General features: G+C 49.6%; 1 long non-coding RNA gene and 1 other non-coding gene across 2 annotated transcripts in view; one reads left to right on the forward strand and one right to left on the reverse strand.

Moving 5' to 3' along the window:
• Positions 1 to 14,194, forward strand: part of LOC148144460 (uncharacterized) — a 587,526-nt gene that overhangs the window by 444,267 nt on the left and 129,065 nt on the right. The window lies entirely within an intron of this gene.
• Positions 13,705 to 13,794, reverse strand: trnap-cgg (transfer RNA proline (anticodon CGG)). The gene is given in 2 exon segments: positions 13,705 to 13,740; positions 13,759 to 13,794. It is a non-coding gene; the product is annotated as a tRNA-Pro (tRNA).

The following is a 14,194-nucleotide window of genomic DNA, read 5'->3' on the forward strand; positions in this document are numbered from 1 at the left end:
CATTACGGATGGCATCCACCTTCCAATAGTATGTAGTCCTTGTGAGGTGGCCTGTCCCGTGTTAGATAATTTAGTACGGGTCACCTCAGAGTCAATGGCATTCGAGATACCCATAACAGTTCCTGCGCCTCCCAGCAGGGTGTCGTACCACGCTCGTCGCCGCCTCTTGGTATGACACTCGGGTATGAAGGGCAACTGTACCCGCCAATGAACATCAGTGTGCAGCACCGCCCGGGCCATCTGTTGACAAGTTGACATAATAGGGGCCAACTGTGTTCGATGCGACCGCACGCCCCCCGTGGCTGGCCCGCCCCGCGTGGGGTTTAATAACGCCTCAGACGGGGCGTTCGTCGAGGGCAGTACCATTATTAACCACATGAATCGATGACGATTCCGAATATCGGTGGCATTGCGCAGCCACAGATCTTCCCCCCGAGCTGTGACGCTCCAATGAGTCCCCGTTGTCCCGCATGTCTGGGTGCGTCGGTCCCACAAACACGTCTTGACTTGGGCATTTACCACCAGGGTGCAATTAGGCGGTATGAACGATATGTCATATTTTTCCCCATCCCGGCGCATGTAGCACTGTGCACACGTGTACAATTGACAGTCGCTGGTGAGAGTCAGAACAACGCACTGCTGACCGGGTTCACATGTAAAATCGTCCTGCGTCCGTCGCTGGCTACTGGCCTCCCACCGCACCTCATGGCGGGCGACCGGTACCAGCGTCCAGGCCGTGATACCGATGCCCTGGAGTGGCCATCCGATCGCGAACATCGCCAATAGGAGTCGCAATCCCCATGACCACCCCATGTTCAAGGCGGAGGGCCAGCCTGCGGGTGCATAGCAATTACAACATTATTTAGGTCTCACGTAAGTAGCACTGGTGCGCCGGGACGTTTGCCCAGGTCGGGTCCCCGGGGTACATAATGGTGACCAGACTGTCCTTCCCCTGTGCTATGATTTCGGCCGGCCTGGGGGGGCCGGTCGTCTGGCGCACCCATACCTTGGCCCCCTTAGTGTCAGTAGACCCAAATCCCCCCGTCCCACGCTCAGTAACCGTAACGGGAGCTCCCGTCTCTTCCACCGTTGTAAGGTTACATGGCTTAATGACCAATTGCGCTATTCTGTCCCCCTTCTGTATCACGTAAGGTTCAGCGGTGATGTTGACCAGGATCACCCCCAACTCCCCTTGGTAGTCTGCGTCAATTACGCCTGCCATCACATCAATCCCCTTTAGTGACAGTCCCGACCGCGGGAGGATATGCCCATAGGTTCCAGGGGGACAAATCAATCCTAACCCGGTCTTAATCACCGTAGGTTTCTGTTGGATCAAAGTCTGGGCAGTTAGTGCTCGTAGGTCCAGTCCAGCCGAAGCTGGCGTGGCCCTTACGGGAATATCAGCTTCCTCAGCGAATTTCCACATTTTAATAGGCTGAGTCTTTGGGGTATCACATACTCGTATCATCCTATTCAAGGGTGTTACCCCATTTCCTAATGGGCGGTTATTAATTTGTTTCACCACCCGAATTAGTTGCTTCTTCCAACCTGTTAAGTCATTGCAACCTCCTGCTTTTCGTAGTGAGGACTTCAGAAGCCCATTCATTCGTTCTATAAGTCCCGCAGCTTGTGGGTGATAGGGTACATGATAAACCCATTCCACGTGGTTATCGTGACACCACTGCTTTACCGCCCTTCCTGTGAAATGGGAGCCATTGTCACTCTGGACCTGTATGGGAAATCCATAAAATTGTTCAATCAAATCTAAACATCGCAAGGTAGCCTGTTGATTGTTGTGACGACAGGGATGGGTTACCAAAACCCCAGACATAGTGTCCACAGCTGTACATATGTGGTTACATCCTTGTGAGGAGGGTAAGGGACCCACAAAGTCCATTTGCCAGCTCTGTCCCGGACCATCCCCCCGATGGATATGTCCCATCATGTGTTGGGGCACTCCCTGCCGCTGATGTTGACACTGCTCACACTGGTTTACTGCAGTCTTAACATCATCTACCATAAGATCTATTCCTCGGTCTCGAGCCCATTGCAAGGTTCCTTGCACTCCCCAGTGCCCAGCCTTAAGGTGTGCCCATCTAGCTAGGTCCACTGAGGTGCCCCTTTGCACCATCATGGTTCGGACGATACCATCCACATATCGGTTATGTAGAGCTTCCACATCATTTCGAGATGTATGGGCATCTACGTGGGTGATGTATATGACCAGGTATTGAGCTTTCTCCCATATATCTTCCCATAACTGTTTACCCCATACTTCCCTATTCTGGATCATCCACTGATTGGCCTGCCAAGTTGGCATCCATTGTGTCATGCCGTTAACCACTGACCACGAGTCAGAGAACAAACAAACTCCCATGACCCCTGCTTGCATGACTACCATATGCACTGCTTTTAATTCTGCCCACTGACTACTTTTTCCCTCCCCTAATTCTTATAGGGTAGTGCCTTGTTTTGGGTTAAAGGCGGCAGCTTTCCATCTACGCTGTCCCGCTTTCCATTGGGCTGACCCATCTACGAACCAAGCCGTGGCTTGTTCATCCGGGGTCAGTTCATCATACCGTTTTCCCATCTTAACGGGTGATTCCTTGTATTCAATCACCTCAAACCGTTTTTCCCCTTCCTCAGGGGCCTCCGCCACTTGCTCATGTAGGACTGACACTCCTTTCTGTCCAGTCCGCACTCTCTCCGACACATACCATTTCCATTTAATGATGCTGCTCTCTTGGGCAGTTCCTATTCGGTGGGTAGTGGGGTCACTAAGTACCCACGGAAGAATAGGGATAGCTGTTCTCATGATCACTTCATGTCCAATGGTCAGGGCTTCGGTTTCCACCAAGCCCCAGTAGCATGCTAATAACTGTTTCTCAAAGGGGGTATACCGTTCCCCTGCCGGGGGTAATTTTCGGGACCAAAATCCCAGTGGCTTACGGGTTCTTCCCTGTTTTTGCCATAAGCTCCAATTGGCATAATCCCCCTGTGCTGAGACTTGCAGTTCTACAGGTCCTGACTGTATCTTTCCCAAGGATACAGCTTGCTGTATCGCTTGCTTGGCCATTTCAAATGCAGTTTGATGGACCTCCGTCCATTCGAACGCTGCCTTTTTCCTCGTAACTCGATACAAAGGTTTTAAAATTTGTCCTAAATGGGGAATATGCTGTCTCCAGAATCCGAATAACCCAATAAATTGCTGCACGTCCTTCTGGGTGTGAGGGACGGCAAAGACCTGAATCTTATTTTTAGCTTTCGCAGTGATTTCCCTTTCCCCCTTGTTCCACACGATTCCTAAGAATTTTACCGTTTGTGAGGGACCCTGGATTTTGGCTGGGTTGATCTCCCACCCATATCCTCGCATATGTTGAACCAGTTGGTCCAGCAATTCCTGAACCTGCTTCTGACCTGTCCCCTGTATCATCATATCGTCAATATAGTGCGAGATCATCACTTCGTCAGGCACTTTAAAGGCAGCCAAGTGTTCTGCAACTATCCGGTGGCAGATAGTAGGGCTATGCAGATATCCTTGGGGCAATCGCGTGAACGTGAATTGTCCACCCTCCCAAGTGAATGCGAACTGTTCCTGCCTATCTTCGGGAATAGGAATTGTGAAGAAGGCATTAGCCAAATCAATTACTCCGTACCACACCCCTGGATGATGTTGGATTCGTCCTATAATAGTGACGGCATCCGGGACCGCTGCCGTCAAGGCCGGAGTGTGACGGTTTAGTTGCCGATAATCTACCGTCATCCGCCATGACCCATCGGCTTTATGTACGGGCCATAAGGGGTTATTCCACGCCGTGGTGCATGTCCTAAGCACTCCCGCTTCCAAATAATCCTTAATTGTGGCGGATATTTCTTTATGTCCGCCGGGAATCCTATACTGTCTAAGACTTATTACGCGATCGGCGATCGGGATGGGGAAGGGGTCCATTTTAACCTTTCCCACTAACACCATCCTACAGCGCAAAGCCATTTTCGTGATTCCAAATTCAAACTTCCCTTGTTGGAGGTGAAGTGTTAAACCGGCCAGAATGTCCATTCCCAGGATCCATTCTCTAACCGGTGTAATGATAATTGAATAAGTTTTAATGGGCATTGTACCTATCTTTAGGGGCAATTGTACTGTTTTTCCTTCAATCAGATTACCTCCCAGCCCAACCAGCGTGACTGGGGTTCCTTTAAACTTATGGGGCGTCCCATAGATTAAGGTGGCCTCCGCCCCTGTGTCCACTAGAGCCATAACGGTTTGGACGGATTTGCGCCAATAGATAGTCAATGATACATGAGGTCGAATGTCGTCTGCTGACCATTGGCTCGTTCGTGGGCAAACCCTTGGGGCTTGGCCCGATTCCTATTGTTCCTCCCATTCATCTTCCCCAGACAGCACTGGGTAAAGACGTTTGCCTCGCCCTTCTTTGTTCTTGCCTTTCTTACTAGGTTTCCGGCCACGCCTATCCACTTTATAACACTCTCGGAGGGGAGGCCGTATCTCCTCCTCCTCCTCGTCCTCCGAGGATTCCCACCGCTGGGAAGTGGAAGTTCTACCCCTTCGAGGCTCATTAACAACCGGACCCCGTGTCTGACATTTTTGTGTTAGTAATTCCACTAGGTCTTCCATAGTGGGTCCGGACTCCGTCTCTACCCGGGACACCTTCAGTCCCTTTCATCTGCATAAGTCTTTTAATTCCGGTGTAGGTAGGCCATCAATCTCCGAAGCTGGGACCTGCGCCCGTATCAAAGCTTGCCACAAAGCACGCCGTGAGGGGCCTTGGTTACTTCCTTGATTAGGGTTTACTTTTCCCCCTGCCCGAGCCTCAGGGCGACGCCCCTCCGTGCCCCCCTGAGAAGCACGGGTTGTGGATCCCCAATCCCCCAAACCACCCATCTCCCTCATCATACTACGGGCATCTCCTAGGGTTTCTCCCCGTCCACTCAACATTATGGTTAATAACAGTGGTTTATAATGGGGGGGGGCAGTCTTCACTAGGTGGTCTCTAGTCTGTCTACTAACATTTGTGTTATCTACCTCGTCCAGCACTCCCAGCAACAGGGCATCCCGCACACACAAACGGGTTAGCCTCTGAACCCCTTCCTTAATTGTTGTCCAAGTTCCTTCCAAGGGGGGCCAATCGGACGGGAAGGGATACTGTTCGGCCACTGCCCTGGCATACATCCCAAATAAGGTCCCCATACTGCGATCTATTACCATATCCTTGGCTTGTCTGCGGTACCCCAGGTCTTTGGCAGCATCCTTTGCTAATCCACCAAACTTGGGAGCATCCTGATAGTCTACCTGCACTTGTTGCCCCCCTTCCTCGAGGAGCCGAATTATCCATAGCTCTAACGGCTCCCCAGGATTACGTCGGGTTTTCTGGGTGATAAACAGCACCTCATCGGTAGTGAAGTCTTCCGTTAATTCAGAGAATTCTGCGGGAGGCTGAGCCCGCGGTAATTCATGCATAATTGCCTCCCCTTGTTCATTCCGTATAGGGTTTCCTTCCTCATCTAACATTACCTCCCGTTGCGCTGGGAGACGTCTCTGAACCTGCTTTCTCCTAACCACTGGTTTAGCTTGGAGTACGGGTGGGTCCTCTTCGTACTGATCATCTGAATCTCCCCAAATGTTCCCATCCCAATGATCGATATCCCACCGATCCCCGTTATTTAACTGGGCTACAAACGCCCGTACTTGTACCGGGTCCGGGGTTCGAGGGACCTTCCTTTTCTCTTTCCGTTTCTTAGCAGACAGATACATAATAGTTCGTCCTGCTAGTTCAGTTAATGCTGTCAATTCAGCTTTTAACTTCATAATTTCCTGCCTCAACATAGAGGCATCTCCCGAACTGAGTCCCTGCTCATGTTTCAGGAGGGCTAATTCTGCTTCAGCTTTTTGGCGCTTGTCTGACTGTTGTCTACAAGCCGCCGCAAAGGCCCACATCCTCCGCTGTACCCCAGGCAAGGGGTTCTTCGGCAGGACTGGGATCCTCTCAAGGGTGGACAGCAGCGACCCTGGGGTTCCTACGCCCTCGGCCTCCCAGTTCTCCGGTCGCCCCCCACCATTTCTCAAACAAACTGCCACGCCATGCCACGGCCCATGCCATCCCGGGACGGTCGGGACCTCCACAGTTTGTTCCTCTGGTTTCTTAGCCTTTTTCCAAAACATTGTTCTGTATCAAAATCTTTCCTCAATTGCGATTGATCCTGCCGGCTACGCCAAAATGTTTTAAAAAAATTCTCAAGGTCAAGGACCAGGCTCGCAGGAAAGTAGTCTGACACAGAACAAACAGCCAAGAGGCGAGTCTGCTAGAATATAAGTGTTTTATTCCCCGCAGCGTCGCCACAACCAGTCTCGTACTTACAACGGGTCTGGTTTATACTCACTCTACGTGTTACCGGAACTGGGAGCCGTCAGTTCTCGTAGAGCGGTTGCCAACAACCCACGCTCGGCGGTTAAACGCAACCCCGGAGCAGACTCTACCGAACTGGAGACTTTTCCAGCTGATATACTCTTTTCCAGATGTAAACATTCATGTGAACAGCAGAGCAAGGCTAAAAAACACATTCCATTCTGGTTACATACAGATAAGAAGATTCACACGGGAAGGTGTGTAATAAGACTAAGCGACACCTTCCATTTTCGGTTAGATTCACACATGTAGCAGAGCAAGGCTAAAAAACACATTCCATTCTGGTTATTCACACGGGAAGGTGTATAATAAGATTCACACGGGACTGAGCGACACCTTCCATTTTCGGTTAGATTCACACATGTATTGGGACACAATTTTAACCCTTTCACCACACCCCTCCACTCCATGGAAATACCGATTTGAGAGACTCCAGAGTTGGAGTTGCTACCATACCTGTTGTAGGGGGTTTGGTAGAAGCTGTTTTTTTGAATGAACCATTTCAATTCAACTCCATCCTTGCCATTCAAATACTAATTTTACACAGATGGTGGTTGATTTGTGGAATGAACCTCCTCAGGAAGCGTTGGATGCGGATACAATATAAAGACATTTGTTTTAGTACATGAATAGGAAAGGTTTGGAGGGATACAGGCCAACAGCAGGCAGGAGAGACTGATTGAGTTTGGGATTATGGTTGGCATGGACTGGTTGGACCAAAGGTCCATGATCATGCTATATGACTCGATGGTAAGTTCATAGTTCCTTGAAAGGGGAGTCGCACACAGACAGCATAGTGAAGAAGGTGTTTGATATGCGTGCCTTTATTGGTCAGTGCACTGAGTGCAGGAGTCGGAAGGTCATGTTGCGACTGTAGAAGACATTGGTTAGGCCACGTTTGGAGTATTGCATGCAATTCTTGTACAGCGATCCCACCCTGACACACCATAAACCAGAGATAGTGACTGAAATTGACTCTGAGACAAAATCAAATCATTAGATCGCTGCAGTGCAGAACGAGACCATTTGTCTCATTGAATGCATTGTGTACAGGAGTTGGGAGGTCATGTTGTGGCTGTACAGGTCATTGGTTCGGCCACTTTTGGATTATTGCATTCGATTCTGGTCTCCCTACTGTAGGATAGGAACGATGTTGTGAAACTTGAAAGTGTGCAGAAAAGATTGATAAGGATGTCGCCAGGGTTGGAGGGTTTGTGGTATAAGGAGAGCCTGAATAGGATGGGGCTGCTTCCCTGGAGTGTGGGAGGCTGAGGGGTGTTCTTATGGACATTTATGAAATCATAAGGGGCACGGATAGAGTAAATAGGCTAGAGGAAGTGGTGGAGGCTGGTACAATTACAACATTTAAAAGGCATCTGGATGGATGTGTGAATAGGGAAGGTTTGGGGGAATATGGGCCAAATGCTGGCAAATGGGACACTAGATTTATATAGTGGATGAACTGTTCAACCTCCTCGTGGGAGCACGAGGCGGCGCTGATACAGTCATCGATATAGCAGAGGAAAAGGTGGGGGGTGGGGCCAGTGTAGCTGCAGAAGATTGATTGTTCCACATATCCTACGAAGAGGCAGGCACAGCTAGGGCCCATGCGGGTGCCCATGGCTACTCCTTTCGTTTGGAGGAAGTAGGAGGATTGGAAAGAGAACGAAAGGAGGAGCAGTTCATCCACTTCACCAACACCTTCCACCCCGATCTCAAATTCACCTGGACAGTCTCAGATTCCTCCCTCCCCTTCCTCGACCTTTCCATTGCTATCTCAGGCGACCGACTCAACACGGACATCTACTACAAACCGACCGACTCCCACAGCTACCTGGACTACTCCTCCTCCCATCCTGCCCCCTGTAAAAACGCCATCCCATTCTCCCAATTCCTTCGACTCCGCCGCATCTGCTCCCAGGAGGACCAGTTCCAAAAACGCACAACCCAGATGGCCTCCTTCTTCAAGGACCGCAATTTCCCCCCCGACGTGGTCGACGATGCCCTCCACCGCATCTCTTCCACTTCCCGCTCCTCCGCCCTTGAGCCCCGCCCCTCCAACCGCCACCAGGACAGAACCCCACTGGTCCTCACCTACCATCCCACCAATCTCCATGTACAGCGCATCATCCGCCGTCATTTCCGCCACCTCCAAACGGACCCCACCACCAAGGATATATTTCCCTCCCCTCCCCTATCAGCATTCCGTAAAGACCACTCCCTCCGTGACTCCCTCGTCAGATCCACACCCCCCACCAACCCAACCTCCACTCCCGGCACCTTCCCCTGCAACCGCAGGAGGTGCAAGACTTGCGCCCATACCTCCCCCCTCACCTCCCTCCAAGGCCCCAAATGAAACTTCCATATCCGCCACAGATTCACCTGCACCTCCACACACATTATCTATTGCATCCTCTGCACCCGATGTGGCCTCCTCTATATTGGGGAGACAGGCCGGCTACTTGCGGAGCGTTTCAGAGAACACCTCTGGGACACCCGGACCAACCAACCCAACCACCCAGTGGCTCAACATTTCAATTCCCCCTCCCACTCCACCAAGGATATGCAGGTCTTTGGATTCCTCCATCGTCAGACCACAACAGAACGACGGTTGGAGGAAGAACGCCTCATCTTCCGCCTACGAGCCCTCCAACCACAAGGGATGAACTCAGATTTCACCAGTTTCCTCATTTCCCCTCCCCCCACCCTGTCTCAGTCAAATCCATCGAATTCAGCACCGCCTTCCTAACCTGCAATCTTCTTCCCGACCTCTCCGCCCCCACCCCAGTCTGACCTATCACCCTCACCTTGACCTCTTTCCACCTATCATATTTCCGACGCCCCTCCCCCAAGTCCCTCCTCCCTACCTTTTATCTTAGCCTGCTGGAAAAACTTTCCTCATTCCTGAAGAAGGGCTTATGCCCGAAACGTCGATTCTCCTGTTCCCTGGATGCTGCCTGACCTGCTACGCTTTTCCAGCAACACATTTTCAGCTCTGATCTCCAGCATCTGCAGACCTCACTTTCTCCATAAATATACCTGCATCTAGATGGATAGGCTGGGACTTTTTGCATTGGCGCATCAGAGGTTGAGAGGTGACCTTAGAGAGGATTATAAAATCATGAGAGGTATAGATGAGGTGAACGGCAGGTATTCTTACCCTAGTGTGGGTGTTTCAAGATTAGGGAGCAAATTTTGAAGGTGAAGAAAGAAATATTTTAAAAAGTCATGAGGGGCACCTTTTTTTTTAAAGATAAAGAGTAGTTTGTGTGAGGAATCAATGTCCAGAGGAGTTGCTGGATGCAGGTACAGTTACAATGTTTAAAAGACATTTGGATAAGTACATGAATAGGAAAGGTTCGGAGGGATATAGGCCAATCATTGGCAGGTGGGACCAGTTTAGTTTCAGAACACCGCCAGCATGGACTAGTTCGACTGAGTGGTCTGTTTCTGTGCTGTATGACTCTGTAACTGTTCTGTACTGGTCTTAAAACCATTTTCTTGCCTTCTCCCATAACTTCTTTGTTCTTCAAAGTCACATGAACTCAGCCTTGAATACATTCAATAACCGACCTAACTGCAGGAAGACATCCCCACTTCTGAACTCAATTCTTCTTGCTGATATACTACTTGCTTTGTCATTGCTTGCTGCACTTTCTGACAACTGGCAGTGATTCGTGTGGAAGGACACTGAGGCCCCTTGGTCTATCCACACATCACTCCTGATGAAGGGCTCGTGCCCGTTACGTTGACTCTCCTCCTCCTCAGTTGCTGCCTGACCTACTGTGGTTTTCCAGCGCCACAATATTCGACTCTGATCTCCAGAATCTCACTTTCGCCACATCTCAACATATCACCATTTAAACAATGCACCTCCTTTCTGCTATTTTTTTACACTGCAAAGGCTATAACTTCACATTGTGGGACTGCATTTTGCGTGTGTTTGCAAGTTGACACCCAGACCGGGATCAACTTTTCCAGAGTCTGGCCCCTCCTTCGGTTCACTCTTACACCCCAGAATGAAAACGTGGTGATAAAAACACTGTTGTACTCACAAATGTTAGACAGAGGAAGGAAGTTACAGTCTGGGGTGAAGTTTAACCTTATGCAGAGAGAAAAGACCAACAGCAGCTTCAGAGCTCACGATCCAACCTCCGCATTTCCACAATGGCCGGCTCTGATTGGCAGGAGGACCAGACTCCTTCCGGTCCTCCAAGGTTCTCCACTGCTCCATGGAAAGGAGCTCGCGCGCCGTTTCTGCGGACACCCAAGAGTAGGCGCAGTGCTTGCTGACACTGGCGGTCATGCACAGTGCTTGCTGACATCGCGGAGCATACTCAGTGTGCAGGAATTTGTTTCAACTTAAAAATCACAAAGCACCTGGTGATAGTCCAACAGACTTATTTGGAAGCACTAGCTTTCGGAGCCCTGCTCCTTCATCAGCTGATTGTAGAGTATAACATCGTAAGACACAGAATTTATGATCTTACGATCTTATATTCCACAACCACCTGATGAAGTAGCAGCGCTCCGAAAGCTAGTGCTTCCAAACAAGCCTATTGGACTGTAACCTGGTGTTGTGTGATTTTTAACTTCGTACACCTTAGTCCAATACGGGCACCTCCCGATCATGACAAATATTAAGCGTCCAAATGCGAATGCGAGAAAAATGCCGAAGCTATTTTATTTTGCCGATTTTTTTCCCCTGTGTCTCGACATTTTATTTCTTTTGCATTTTGTCTGGCTGCTCAACGTTTCTGTCTTTTCCACATGATAGAGGTTTTCCAAAACTAGAGGGTAAAGGTTTAGGGTGTGGGGGAAAGATTTTAAAAGATCTAAAAGACTAGGAATAGAACATTCACCCCTTACTGGGCGAAAGTGAGGACTGCAGATGCTGGAGATTAGGGTCGAGACTAAGGAGCTAGAAAAGCACAGCAGGTCAGGCAGCATCCGAGGAGCAGGAGACTCGACGTTTCGGGCAAAACCCTTCGTCAGGAAATAGCCATGGGGAAATAGCCATGGGAAACGAGTGAGTCTAAGTGGGATGCTGGTTAGAAGGTCGGTGTGAATGGCCTGTAGGGATGATATGGTTCCACTGCCTTAGCCACGCGTCTTTTGAGAAATGTGGGAGGAGTGGGTTCCAGTTCGTGGGACACTGACACGAGTCCTGGAGAAGGTGGCATTTGTGCTGTCTCTCTCTTCACATTCTGCCCCCTGTCCATTTTCTCCCCATCCACTCCCCCCTGCCTATTCTCTCTCCTCATAGTGCACCCTCTATTCTCTCCCCAACCCTCTGAACCCAAGTCTGTTCTCCTGTCCATTTCCCTCACTTCTCCACCACCACCAGCGACCACCTCACCACCCCCCACCCCCACAATCGTCCTTTCTCGTGCCTCAGCCCTCTTTGATCGCTGTATGAAGTCTTTGTCAAGGAAGAGAGAGAATGGATGGTGATGACTTTACCTGGGAAACACGGCATGTGAGAAATAGCTGATTTTTAAAATTGAGAATAACTAAAATCAAATATTCAGAAACTTCGTTACAGTCTGGAAGAAAGTTATTTTTTTTTCAAAACAAAAGCTGCAGAAATCTTTCTGAAACTTGCATTGATGTATGTGCAGTTAGGCCATAACAAAGGACAGGCTGTAAGGAGTGAATGAGTGAATAAAAGACAAGTCCAACCTTGCCCTCGAGGAGAAAGTGAAAAATGCAGATGCTGGAAATCAGAGTCGAGAGTGTGGTGTTGGAAAAGCACAGCAGGTCCGGCAGCATCCAAGGAGCAGGAGAATCGACGTTTCGTGCATAGGCACTTGGCACGCGACCATCGCTTCTTCAACCCCCCTGTGATGGCGCGTGAACTCACTGGTGCCTCCGCAGGTGGGAGGAGCAGGTGAATCCCTTCCGGCACTTCCAGCAGGTGAATGGTCTCTCTCCAGGGTGGACCCGCTGGTGGGTCAGCAGTGCAGCTGACTGAGTGAAACCCCTCCCGCACATGGGGCACGTGAATGGCTTCTCTCCCTTGTGGACTCACTCGTGCGTCTGCAGATGGCTGATCCGACTGAAGCCCTTCCTACACACTGAGCAGGTGAATGGCCTCTCCCGGTGTGAATGCGTCTGTGGGTTTCCAGCAGGGATGAGGAAGGGAATCCTTTCCCAAAGACCCCACATTTCCAAGGTTTCTCCTTTGGAGGGAGGTTTCCTTGTGTTGCTCTGGGATTAAAATTACAAACAGAACGGGTACATAGCCTTTCCCACCTTGAGGGGTGAGACTTTGATTCCTCCAAGTTGAGTAAATGGTTTGAAGCACTTTTCACAGTCAGCGCACTGAATCTCCCTCCCTCGGTGTCTCAGTATTCTTCCTGCCACAGGACTGTCCAAAATCTCTCAAACAAACAAAAGCAAACATGCCTTCTTGATTGGAATGGCTGCTGATATTCAAGTCCCAATGAATCAAGTGGCTCTGTCAGACGTTGATGTATCATTTGCTTTCCGATTTCTTTCTGCACGTCTTCCTGCAAAAAAAATCACAAAATAAGTGATCACTTTCAGTACAGTTAATGAACATAACATTTGTGACAATTCCTGTAGATTGCGAGATGTCTGCTGATCACAGAAACTCTCATGCAGCCAGATAGGCTGAGCTGTGCATGGAGGAAAACTTCATTTCAGAGAGAAGAACATGGAACAAACTGCCTACAAAGATGCTGGAAATGGAGCTGAATCAAGGATATGAAAATGAAATGTTAAGGCTGCTTGAGAAAAGAAAGGCAGTAAAATTGCTGAATGACTTCCTGCTAACCTATTAAATAAAAGATTATGACAAAAAAAGGACGTAACTCCATCACTACATTAGAAGGTGAATAATAATTACAAGAACCTTTTACAACAGCCAACGATATCAGATATACACCATATAGAACAAAGAACAAAGAAAGTTTACAGCCCAAGAACAGGCCGTTCAAGCCTGAGCCGATCCAAATGTACTGTCTAAACCTGTCGGTCAATTCCTAAGCATCTGTATCCATCTACTCCCCACGCACTCATGCATTTATCCAGACGCATCTTCAATGAATCGGCTGTGCCTGCCTCTACCGGCAACGCGTTCCAAACGACCACCACCCTCTGTGTGAAGTAAAACGCGTTTTCGCTTTGAATAAGTGCTGCCATTGTGACGGAAGCTCTGCCCCATCCCTAAGTCAGGCAGTCGGATCTCGTTCAATGAAGCTGCTTTTTGAGAGTACTGACTGGCCGTTTTTGCACAAGGCAGTGTAAGAAACAAGGGCTCGTCCGGGATTTGAACCCGGGATCTCCCGCATGCCCACGCACCAGAAAGCCCGAAGCGAGAATCATACCCCTAGACCAACGAGCCACCGGCCCCAGGGGCCCTACATTTTTTGAGCAATGTGCCAATCCCTTAAATGCTGCTCAGTTCCTTGAGAATCTAACCGTTTAGTTGTGAACATGAGGAAAGGAGCAATCCTTTTCTAGGGTGCAAACTGCATACGTGCCAAACTGAGGGAATACACAAGGAAAATAGCTTAAAGAGAGATAGAAAGTATTTGAGCACCTTTGGAGTGTCTGCTCCCTCCCTGGATTCACTCCAGTTGCTACAAGTGAACAGTGTTTCACCCACCCCTACCTCCCCTTCCCCCTCGCTGCTGGAGGATGTTATATGGAAAGGGGGAGACATTGCTTTGCTCCCAGATGTTGCCCAGAGGGAGGGAGTTTCACTCTGAAACTGACAGGGCTGCATCCGCATTGTGACGTCA

The sequence above is a fragment of the Chiloscyllium plagiosum genome, unplaced genomic scaffold, assembly GCF_037043375.1.
Source record: "Chiloscyllium plagiosum isolate Xiang-an unplaced genomic scaffold, Cpla_swu_hap1 HiC_scaffold_27, whole genome shotgun sequence".
Taxonomy (NCBI): Eukaryota; Metazoa; Chordata; class Chondrichthyes; order Orectolobiformes; family Hemiscylliidae; genus Chiloscyllium; species Chiloscyllium plagiosum.